The sequence below is a fragment of the Pseudorca crassidens genome, chromosome 14 (assembly GCF_039906515.1).
Source record: "Pseudorca crassidens isolate mPseCra1 chromosome 14, mPseCra1.hap1, whole genome shotgun sequence".
Taxonomy (NCBI): Eukaryota; Metazoa; Chordata; class Mammalia; order Artiodactyla; family Delphinidae; genus Pseudorca; species Pseudorca crassidens.
In genome coordinates this window covers 25,231,330-25,240,237 of record NC_090309.1, presented here as the reverse complement: position 1 = coordinate 25,240,237, position 8,908 = coordinate 25,231,330, and the positions used below count along the sequence as shown (strand labels likewise).

The window sequence follows — 8,908 nt, the reverse complement described above, 5'->3', positions numbered from 1 at the left end:
GTTTTCTTAAATACCTATCTGGTGGTTGTGAGACTTAAGGCCAACCTCCCCAAGAGACTTTTTCTGTTTCTCCTAGTAAACCTAGACTCACCTTCTGTCATCTTCAACTCTATTCAAATTTTGTTCTTTCACCCCTGACCTCTGACCCTGCTTTTTACTTCTGCCATTTCATCCTCACTCCTGCTTCCTTTCATAAATCCATAAATGCCTTTTGGCCTTCCTAGCCCTGGGCCAAGTTCCTTTCTCTTTCCTCTGTTTTTACCCCTTTCCTTCATTCTCCCATCCAACTTTCAGTCCTTCCTTTCTCATGCAGACTTTGATTCCAACCCCATCAAAAAACAAACAAAAAAAAACACACCACAGTTAGCAGCATCTCAAAATTCAAAAGTATTATTACTCACCTATGAATTCTATTACATTTATTTATTCAGTTTTATTGTTTTAAAATATATCAAAATAAATAGAGAAATTTATACCTGTCTTATCTGTATATGGAAGAGCAGCTGGTCCCCAAGGTGGCACCAACACTCCTAGCAGCTCTGACTTTACATATCCGTAGTAGTCAGCAATTTCCATTTCTTTTTCCCTCTCAATGAAAAATTGCAGTTTCCCCAAAGAGGAGTATTTGGCAGCAATACGTTCTTGTTGAGCCAGTCTCTTTATGGCCTCCCGCTCTGGCCTCTGCTCGTGTTCGGTGGGCTTTGACATTACTGGCTCAGGAACATAGGATTCCCTCCATGGAACTGGTTGCTTGCTGAAATCTTGCAGTAGAAATGGGGTTTGGAGCTTGGGTGGGGACTGGCGCTTAGTCACAGCAGGGGGAACAGGCTCCCACTGGAGAGAAGTGCAAGATGAAGTTCCGTAGGGTGCAGGCCTAGGAGCAGCAGACTGAGGGACACTAGGCTGCGTATGGTCGGTCCAACCCATTTGGGTTGGTTAGTCATAGTTGGCTGAGATGGTTTGGCAGGACCTGGCAAAGAGGCAGGAGCTGGGTGGGATGAACTCACTGCAGGAGGTTGAGCTGAGTTAGAAGCAGGCTGGGCACAGTCAGCCAGAGCAGGCCAATGAGAGGACAGAGACTGTGGCCTCCGAGGAGCAAGTCGAGATTGAGGCTTGTCCTAGGCAGAAAACGGCAGAGGTATCAACTTGACCTTCCCAGGAGGCGGCAGCTCCTACTGGGATAGAGATGGACACTCTTTCTCAGCTCTGCTGTCTGGTTTCTGGGCTTCGACTTGAGTTTTCTCAGGACTCTTACCCTCACGTGGGGTATACCTCCATGGCTGGATAGCTGGGGGTGTTTAGGGTTGCTTGAATTTCCCAAGACCCGACAGGAAGAGAGCCCAGTTTTCTTATCATTCTTCTCCCCCAGTGCATGAAAAACCTTCACAGACGCCAGCCTGCACATGCCTAGGGAGGTTCGAGGCTTTTTAAAGCTCTCTTGGATAAGCTCAGTTTGCTGCTTCCTTCGCTTCGTCTGGGGAATTGTTGGCTTCTCTTCTGCCTTGACTTTGTTCCCTGACTGCTTTTTCTCTTCAGCCTTCTTCCTTCGTTTGGTCCTTGAGGTGCTTTCCTGCCCGTGGCTCTGAGTATTGCTGATCTTTCTGGATGCAGCTTTCTGAGGTTTGCCTTTGGAATGCTTGGCCGTGGTCACAGGAGCGCTGTCCCTGACTGCAGCATGGCATAGAAGCACTTCTCCCCCTAGCAGGCACTCTGGATTCTTTGGCTGGATTTTGGCCTTGGGAGCACCACTGATAGGCTCAGAGGCTTTATGTTTGTTCTTCCTGGGTTGAGCAGAGGGAACCTTTATGACACTTGGCTTTTCCTGCACCTGATTCACCTTAAAGGCTCTGATTCACCTTAAAGGCTCTGAGTGTCTTTGGCTTTGATCCTGTTGGGACCTTTGGATCAAGATCTTTCAAAGAATTAAAGAGCTGGGGAAGGTGAATATCCTCCGCCAGTGTAGTAATGTCTGCAAAACCACTGCTAGATTCCATCCCATTTTCAGGTGTCCCTAGGTCCTCAAGACTCAGGCTGTTCTTTCCCAGATCAGGATTTTCAGAAGCAGCTGCTCCTCTTGGCTGAGGGGATGCATCAGTGCAGGCCAGGAGCTGCTGAATATCAGGGATTTCTAAAGGGAGTAGTGGAGGCTCTTGGTTTTCTCTTGGGATCTGTAGGCATCCAGAGGCTTTGAAAGCTTTGTTTTCATATCCTCCAAGTGCTCACTCTCTGTTTGTCCCTGGCTTGGAGCTGGAGGCAGGGCCAGGAGACTACTGGCGCTCTGGACTGGAGCTGTCCCTGAAATGTCCCCAAGTTCAGGTGGTGGGTTACTCTCAAGTATCTGGATATTTCTGCTCCTGCAGGGCCTGGGGAGTTCTTGAGTTTGTGTCACACAAGATGTCTGGCTTGGAGGTTGCAATCCCAGGGAATTTTTTGTCACCAGGGAAGTCTCCATCCCTACAAAGGAATCAAGGTAGAAGTCAGTCCCTGGTAAGTGAGATGCTCCCCCTAAACACCAACACAGCACTCATGTACCTTTCAAGGTACATGATTGATGTGTTGGTGTTTAGGGGCAAGATGGGCAAGGCATTTCTAGTAACTCTTCTTAAGGATCACGGACAGTGCCCTATGCTACGAGATAAGCGGTGACTGTTGTAATTCTTACTGGTGATCATTTCATGTCACCGATTCTTGGCTTTCTTTGTATTTCCTAGGATTGTTCAAAGTCAAATAAAAAATGAGTCTTATTTTTTAAAGAAACGAAATGTTTTACAAAGCCTAGCATTCTCATATAGAGTCCTTTCAATTCTCCCCACTTTCCTGAGAGGCTAAGAACACTTCACACCATGAACTAGGAGAGGGAGTAGAGCCCTTCCTGATGAAATAAATAAACAAAGACAGAGTCTTAGCCTGCTTGCTCTGGACAGGATCCCGGACCACAAGGTCTTAAATCCTGGTATAAATTAGGGAAGTGAGGACAGTTAAACTGTCACTATGATAACAAGAGTTCTGAAACACCTTCCAAAGACACTGTAGCAGTAGATCAGGGAAGGGAGTGATACAGTGTGGGAGTACAGGGGGAATGATCGGCTACAGCAGTGAAAAATGTGGTACCTGTTGGTATGCTCTCGGGGTTCTTGTACATGCAGCATAGATGACATTTAGAGTGTCCCTCCCACCTTCCAACCTGAATTAGGTGTTCTTTTTTAAAAATTTTATTTTTATTTATTTATTTTTGAACTTACTTATTTTATGTATGTATTTGTTTGGCTGCACTGGGTCTTCATTGCTGTGCACGGGCTTTCTCTAGTTGCGGCTAGCGGGGGCTACTCTTGGTTGCGGTGTGCAGGCTTCTCATTGCGGTGGCTTCTCTTGCTATGGAGCACGGGCTCTAGGCGCGTGGGCTTCAGTAGATGTGGCTCACGGGCTCTAGAATGCAGGCTCAGTAGTTATGGCACATGGGCTTAGTTGCTCCACGGCCTGTGGGATCTTCGCAGACCAGGGCTCGAACCCGTGTCCCCTGCATTGGCAGGCGGATTCTTAACCACTGTGCCACCCGGGAAGCCCTAGGTGTTCTTATATAGAGTCTAAACCAGAGAGCCCTGTGTGAAGGTAGTGGTTATTAAAGGCTCAGGATCTAAATTCTACCTGTCTGTACACCACTTCCCAGCTGTAGATTTGACCCCACTTTTGAATGCTGACCTCATTGTTCAACTTTCTTGCTGTTTGTACTCACCTTGAAAACTTGTTTCTGTGACGGGTTGAGCAGACACAGGGTAGTAGATTCCAGAGGTGGAAGCTGGTGGTTGGATATTTGTGGGCTGAATCTCCTTTAGTACCATAACCACTTTTGGTTGCACAGAGACCTTACTTCCTGTGTATGACACAGAGCCATAGGGTTGCAGGCAGGAGCCAAGTTCTCCATTCAGTAAAGACCCCAATGTGCCTTGGTTATAGTAATATACCTGGCTTCCTTCCTGGTAGGGAAGTGACAGGCTGTGTCCCTGATTTGGAATCTGAGATGGTGTTCCCTGAGCAAGCCTGGCAGAAGGTGATGGATATAGAGGGACCATGTTATTGGTGTCTGCAGTTTTATCATACTGGGCTGCCATAAACATGGAGGAAGCAGCTGTGTGCTGGTCAGTGACTGCCAGAGTACAGTCTCCGAGTGAAGGAGAATTCTTTTCAGTGCTTCCTGTGATGTCCCAGTCAAGAACACCCGGATAGGAAGCAGCTGAAGTGGAGGTCTGGCTCTGGTCAGTAACTCCAGATAACATAGTTGTGCTAGACTGTTGGTGAAGGTAGGCGCTACCCATGAGTGTCTGGAAAGAGGTACCAGTAGCTGATGCCGAACTGACGGCAGGAGCAGAGACTCTGGAGAAGTTGCAGACACTTCCTGTTAGGGAAGTTGCATTGCTCACTCCAGGAAGAGAGTGCTGCAGAGAATTCAGAGTTCCAAGTCGAGATGGATTTTGGAAATTTTCTGTAAGAACAAGAGGGTAATGAAAACATCAGGGAGATTGATAAATTCTCACTATGTTTGAGGAACAGCATTATCTTAAGTTTCTTGCTATCCGGATACCTGTAATGTCAATACTTACTGAGAAACCAAAAATCAGACCGTTATGATGGTTGCAAGGACTGAGCAGTTTTACACTCTTCTGTATTAGCTGCCTGTGCTCCCATGTTGGGCACAGATGGGCAGAAGACCCAAGTGGTATGGTTCAGACATTGTTCTCTAGGCTGGAAGCAACTTTCTCCCTGACCTATCTTTCCTTTCAGCCTGCACTAGTATGGACTTCTATGCTGTTTCCTAGACTGGGAGCATTTTAGAACTAGGAGGTCCTTAGAGAACTTCTGTTTTCACAGTCTCATTTCATGAGGAAGGAAATTGAGGCTCAGAGAGGTCGGGTTGACTTGTTCAAGTTCTCTCATTATGTTAGTATCCTTACCAGATTTCAGAACCTAAGTATCCTGACTTGCTTGCCAGGACACTATTCTGAGCATGATACTGCCAGAAAGCAGGAGAAATAGAACTTATAACATAGGCATTTTTTTCGTCCGTTAGAAAACAGTACGGCTATTACCATTGGAATCTTCAGTGTCTCACTTTGCTTGTGCAGTTCCCACGCTATTACCTAGAGTTCACATATAGCTCAGTCCAACTGGTAAATTTAAAGAGTCATTTCTACCCTCTTCAATCCTGGAGGTTGAGCTGAGTTAGTAGAAACAGGCTGGGCACACTCAGCCACAGCAGGCCGATGTGAGGCCAGAGACTGTGGCCTCCGCGGAGCAGGTCGAGATTGAGGCTTGTCCTAGGCAGAAAACGGCAGAGGTATCAACTTGACCTTCCCAGGAGGCGGCAGCTCCTACTGGGATGGAGATGGACACTGTTTTCCAGCACTGCTGTCTGGTTTCTGGGCTTCGACTTGAGTTTTCTCAGGACTCTTACCCTCAGGTGGGGTATACCTCCATGGCTGGATAGCTGGGGGTGTTTAGGGTTGCTTGAATTTCCCAAGACCCGACAGGAAGAGAGCCCAGTTTTCTTATCATTCTTCTCCCCCAGTGCATGAAAAACCTTCACAGACGCCAGCCTGCACATGCCTAGGGAGGTTCGAGGCTTTTTAAAGCTCTCTTGGATAAGCTCAGTTTGCTGCTTCCTTCGCTTCGTCTGGGGAATTGTTGGCTTCTCTTCTGCCTTGACTTTGTTCCCTGACTGCTTTTTCTCTTCAGCCTTCTTCCTTCGTTTGGTCCTTGAGGTGCTTTCCTGCCCGTGGCTCTGAGTATTGCTGATCTTTCTGGATGCAGCTTTCTGAGGTTTGCCTTTGGAATGCTTGGCCGTGGTCACAGGAGCGCTGTCCCTGACTGCAGCATGGCATAGAAGCACTTCTCCCCCTAGCAGGCACTCTGGATTCTTTGGCTGGATTTTGGCCTTGGGAGCACCACTGATAGGCTCAGAGGCTTTATGTTTGTTCTTCCTGGGTTGAGCAGAGGGAACCTTTATGACACTTGGCTTTTCCTGCACCTGATTCACCTTAAAGGCTCTGATTCACCTTAAAGGCTCTGAGTGTCTTTGGCTTTGATCCTGTTGGGACCTTTGGATCAAGATCTTTCAAAGAATTAAAGAGCTGGGGAAGGTGAATATCCTCCGCCAGTGTAGTAATGTCTGCAAAACCACTGCTAGATTCCATCCCATTTTCAGGTGTCCCTAGGTCCTCAAGACTCAGGCTGTTCTTTCCCAGATCAGGATTTTCAGAAGCAGCTGCTCCTCTTGGCTGAGGGGATGCATCAGTGCAGGCCAGGAGCTGCTGAATATCAGGGATTTCTAAAGGGAGTAGTGGAGGCTCTTGGTTTTCTCTTGGGATCTGTAGGCATCCAGAGGCTTTGAAAGCTTTGTTTTCATATCCTCCAAGTGCTCACTCTCTGTTTGTCCCTGGCTTGGAGCTGGAGGCAGGGCCAGGAGACTACTGGCGCTCTGGACTGGAGCTGTCCCTGAAATGTCCCCAAGTTCAGGTGGTGGGTTACTCTCAAGTATCTGGATATTTCTGCTCCTGCAGGGCCTGGGGAGTTCTTGAGTTTGTGTCACACAAGATGTCTGGCTTGGAGGTTGCAATCCCAGGGAATTTTTTGTCACCAGGGAAGTCTCCATCCCTACAAAGGAATCAAGGTAGAAGTCAGTCCCTGGTAAGTGAGATGCTCCCCCTAAACACCAACACAGCACTCATGTACCTTTCAAGGTACATGATTGATGTGTTGGTGTTTAGGGGCAAGATGGGCAAGGCATTTCTAGTAACTCTTCTTAAGGATCACGGACAGTGCCCTATGCTACGAGATAAGCGGTGACTGTTGTAATTCTTACTGGTGATCATTTCATGTCACCGATTCTTGGCTTTCTTTGTATTTCCTAGGATTGTTCAAAGTCAAATAAAAAATGAGTCTTATTTTTTAAAGAAACGAAATGTTTTACAAAGCCTAGCATTCTCATATAGAGTCCTTTCAATTCTCCCCACTTTCCTGAGAGGCTAAGAACACTTCACACCATGAACTAGGAGAGGGAGTAGAGCCCTTCCTGATGAAATAAATAAACAAAGACAGAGTCTTAGCCTGCTTGCTCTGGACAGGATCCCGGACCACAAGGTCTTAAATCCTGGTATAAATTAGGGAAGTGAGGACAGTTAAACTGTCACTATGATAACAAGAGTTCTGAAACACCTTCCAAAGACACTGTAGCAGTAGATCAGGGAAGGGAGTGATACAGTGTGGGAGTACAGGGGGAATGATCGGCTACAGCAGTGAAAAATGTGGTACCTGTTGGTATGCTCTCGGGGTTCTTGTACATGCAGCATAGATGACATTTAGAGTGTCCCTCCCACCTTCCAACCTGAATTAGGTGTTCTTTTTTAAAAATTTTATTTTTATTTATTTATTTTTGAACTTACTTATTTTATGTATGTATTTGTTTGGCTGCACTGGGTCTTCATTGCTGTGCACGGGCTTTCTCTAGTTGCGGCTAGCGGGGGCTACTCTTGGTTGCGGTGTGCAGGCTTCTCATTGCGGTGGCTTCTCTTGCTATGGAGCACGGGCTCTAGGCGCGTGGGCTTCAGTAGATGTGGCTCACGGGCTCTAGAATGCAGGCTCAGTAGTTATGGCACATGGGCTTAGTTGCTCCACGGCCTGTGGGATCTTCGCAGACCAGGGCTCGAACCCGTGTCCCCTGCATTGGCAGGCGGATTCTTAACCACTGTGCCACCCGGGAAGCCCTAGGTGTTCTTATATAGAGTCTAAACCAGAGAGCCCTGTGTGAAGGTAGTGGTTATTAAAGGCTCAGGATCTAAATTCTACCTGTCTGTACACCACTTCCCAGCTGTAGATTTGACCCCACTTTTGAATGCTGACCTCATTGTTCAACTTTCTTGCTGTTTGTACTCACCTTGAAAACTTGTTTCTGTGACGGGTTGAGCAGACACAGGGTAGTAGATTCCAGAGGTGGAAGCTGGTGGTTGGATATTTGTGGGCTGAATCTCCTTTAGTACCATAACCACTTTTGGTTGCACAGAGACCTTACTTCCTGTGTATGACACAGAGCCATAGGGTTGCAGGCAGGAGCCAAGTTCTCCATTCAGTAAAGACCCCAATGTGCCTTGGTTATAGTAATATACCTGGCTTCCTTCCTGGTAGGGAAGTGACAGGCTGTGTCCCTGATTTGGAATCTGAGATGGTGTTCCCTGAGCAAGCCTGGCAGAAGGTGATGGATATAGAGGGACCATGTTATTGGTGTCTGCAGTTTTATCATACTGGGCTGCCATAAACATGGAGGAAGCAGCTGTGTGCTGGTCAGTGACTGCCAGAGTACAGTCTCCGAGTGAAGGAGAATTCTTTTCAGTGCTTCCTGTGATGTCCCAGTCAAGAACACCCGGATAGGAAGCAGCTGAAGTGGAGGTCTGGCTCTGGTCAGTAACTCCAGATAACATAGTTGTGCTAGACTGTTGGTGAAGGTAGGCGCTACCCATGAGTGTCTGGAAAGAGGTACCAGTAGCTGATGCCGAACTGACGGCAGGAGCAGAGACTCTGGAGAAGTTGCAGACACTTCCTGTTAGGGAAGTTGCATTGCTCACTCCAGGAAGAGAGTGCTGCAGAGAATTCAGAGTTCCAAGTCGAGATGGATTTTGGAAATTTTCTGTAAGAACAAGAGGGTAATGAAAACATCAGGGAGATTGATAAATTCTCACTATGTTTGAGGAACAGCATTATCTTAAGTTTCTTGCTATCCGGATACCTGTAATGTCAATACTTACTGAGAAACCAAAAATCAGACCGTTATGATGGTTGCAAGGACTGAGCAGTTTTACACTCTTCTGTATTAGCTGCCTGTGCTCCCATGTTGGGCACAGATGGGCAGAAGACCCAAGTG

At 47.2% G+C, this 8,908-nt stretch overlaps 2 pseudogenes; both read right to left on the bottom strand.

Moving 5' to 3' along the window:
• Nucleotides 1-381: 381 nt before the first annotated feature.
• On the bottom strand, nucleotides 382-4,487 carry LOC137206033 (uncharacterized protein C2orf78-like; annotated as a pseudogene).
• Nucleotides 4,374-8,681, bottom strand: LOC137206037 (uncharacterized protein C2orf78-like; annotated as a pseudogene).
• Between the last annotated feature and the right edge of the window lie 227 nt (nucleotides 8,682-8,908).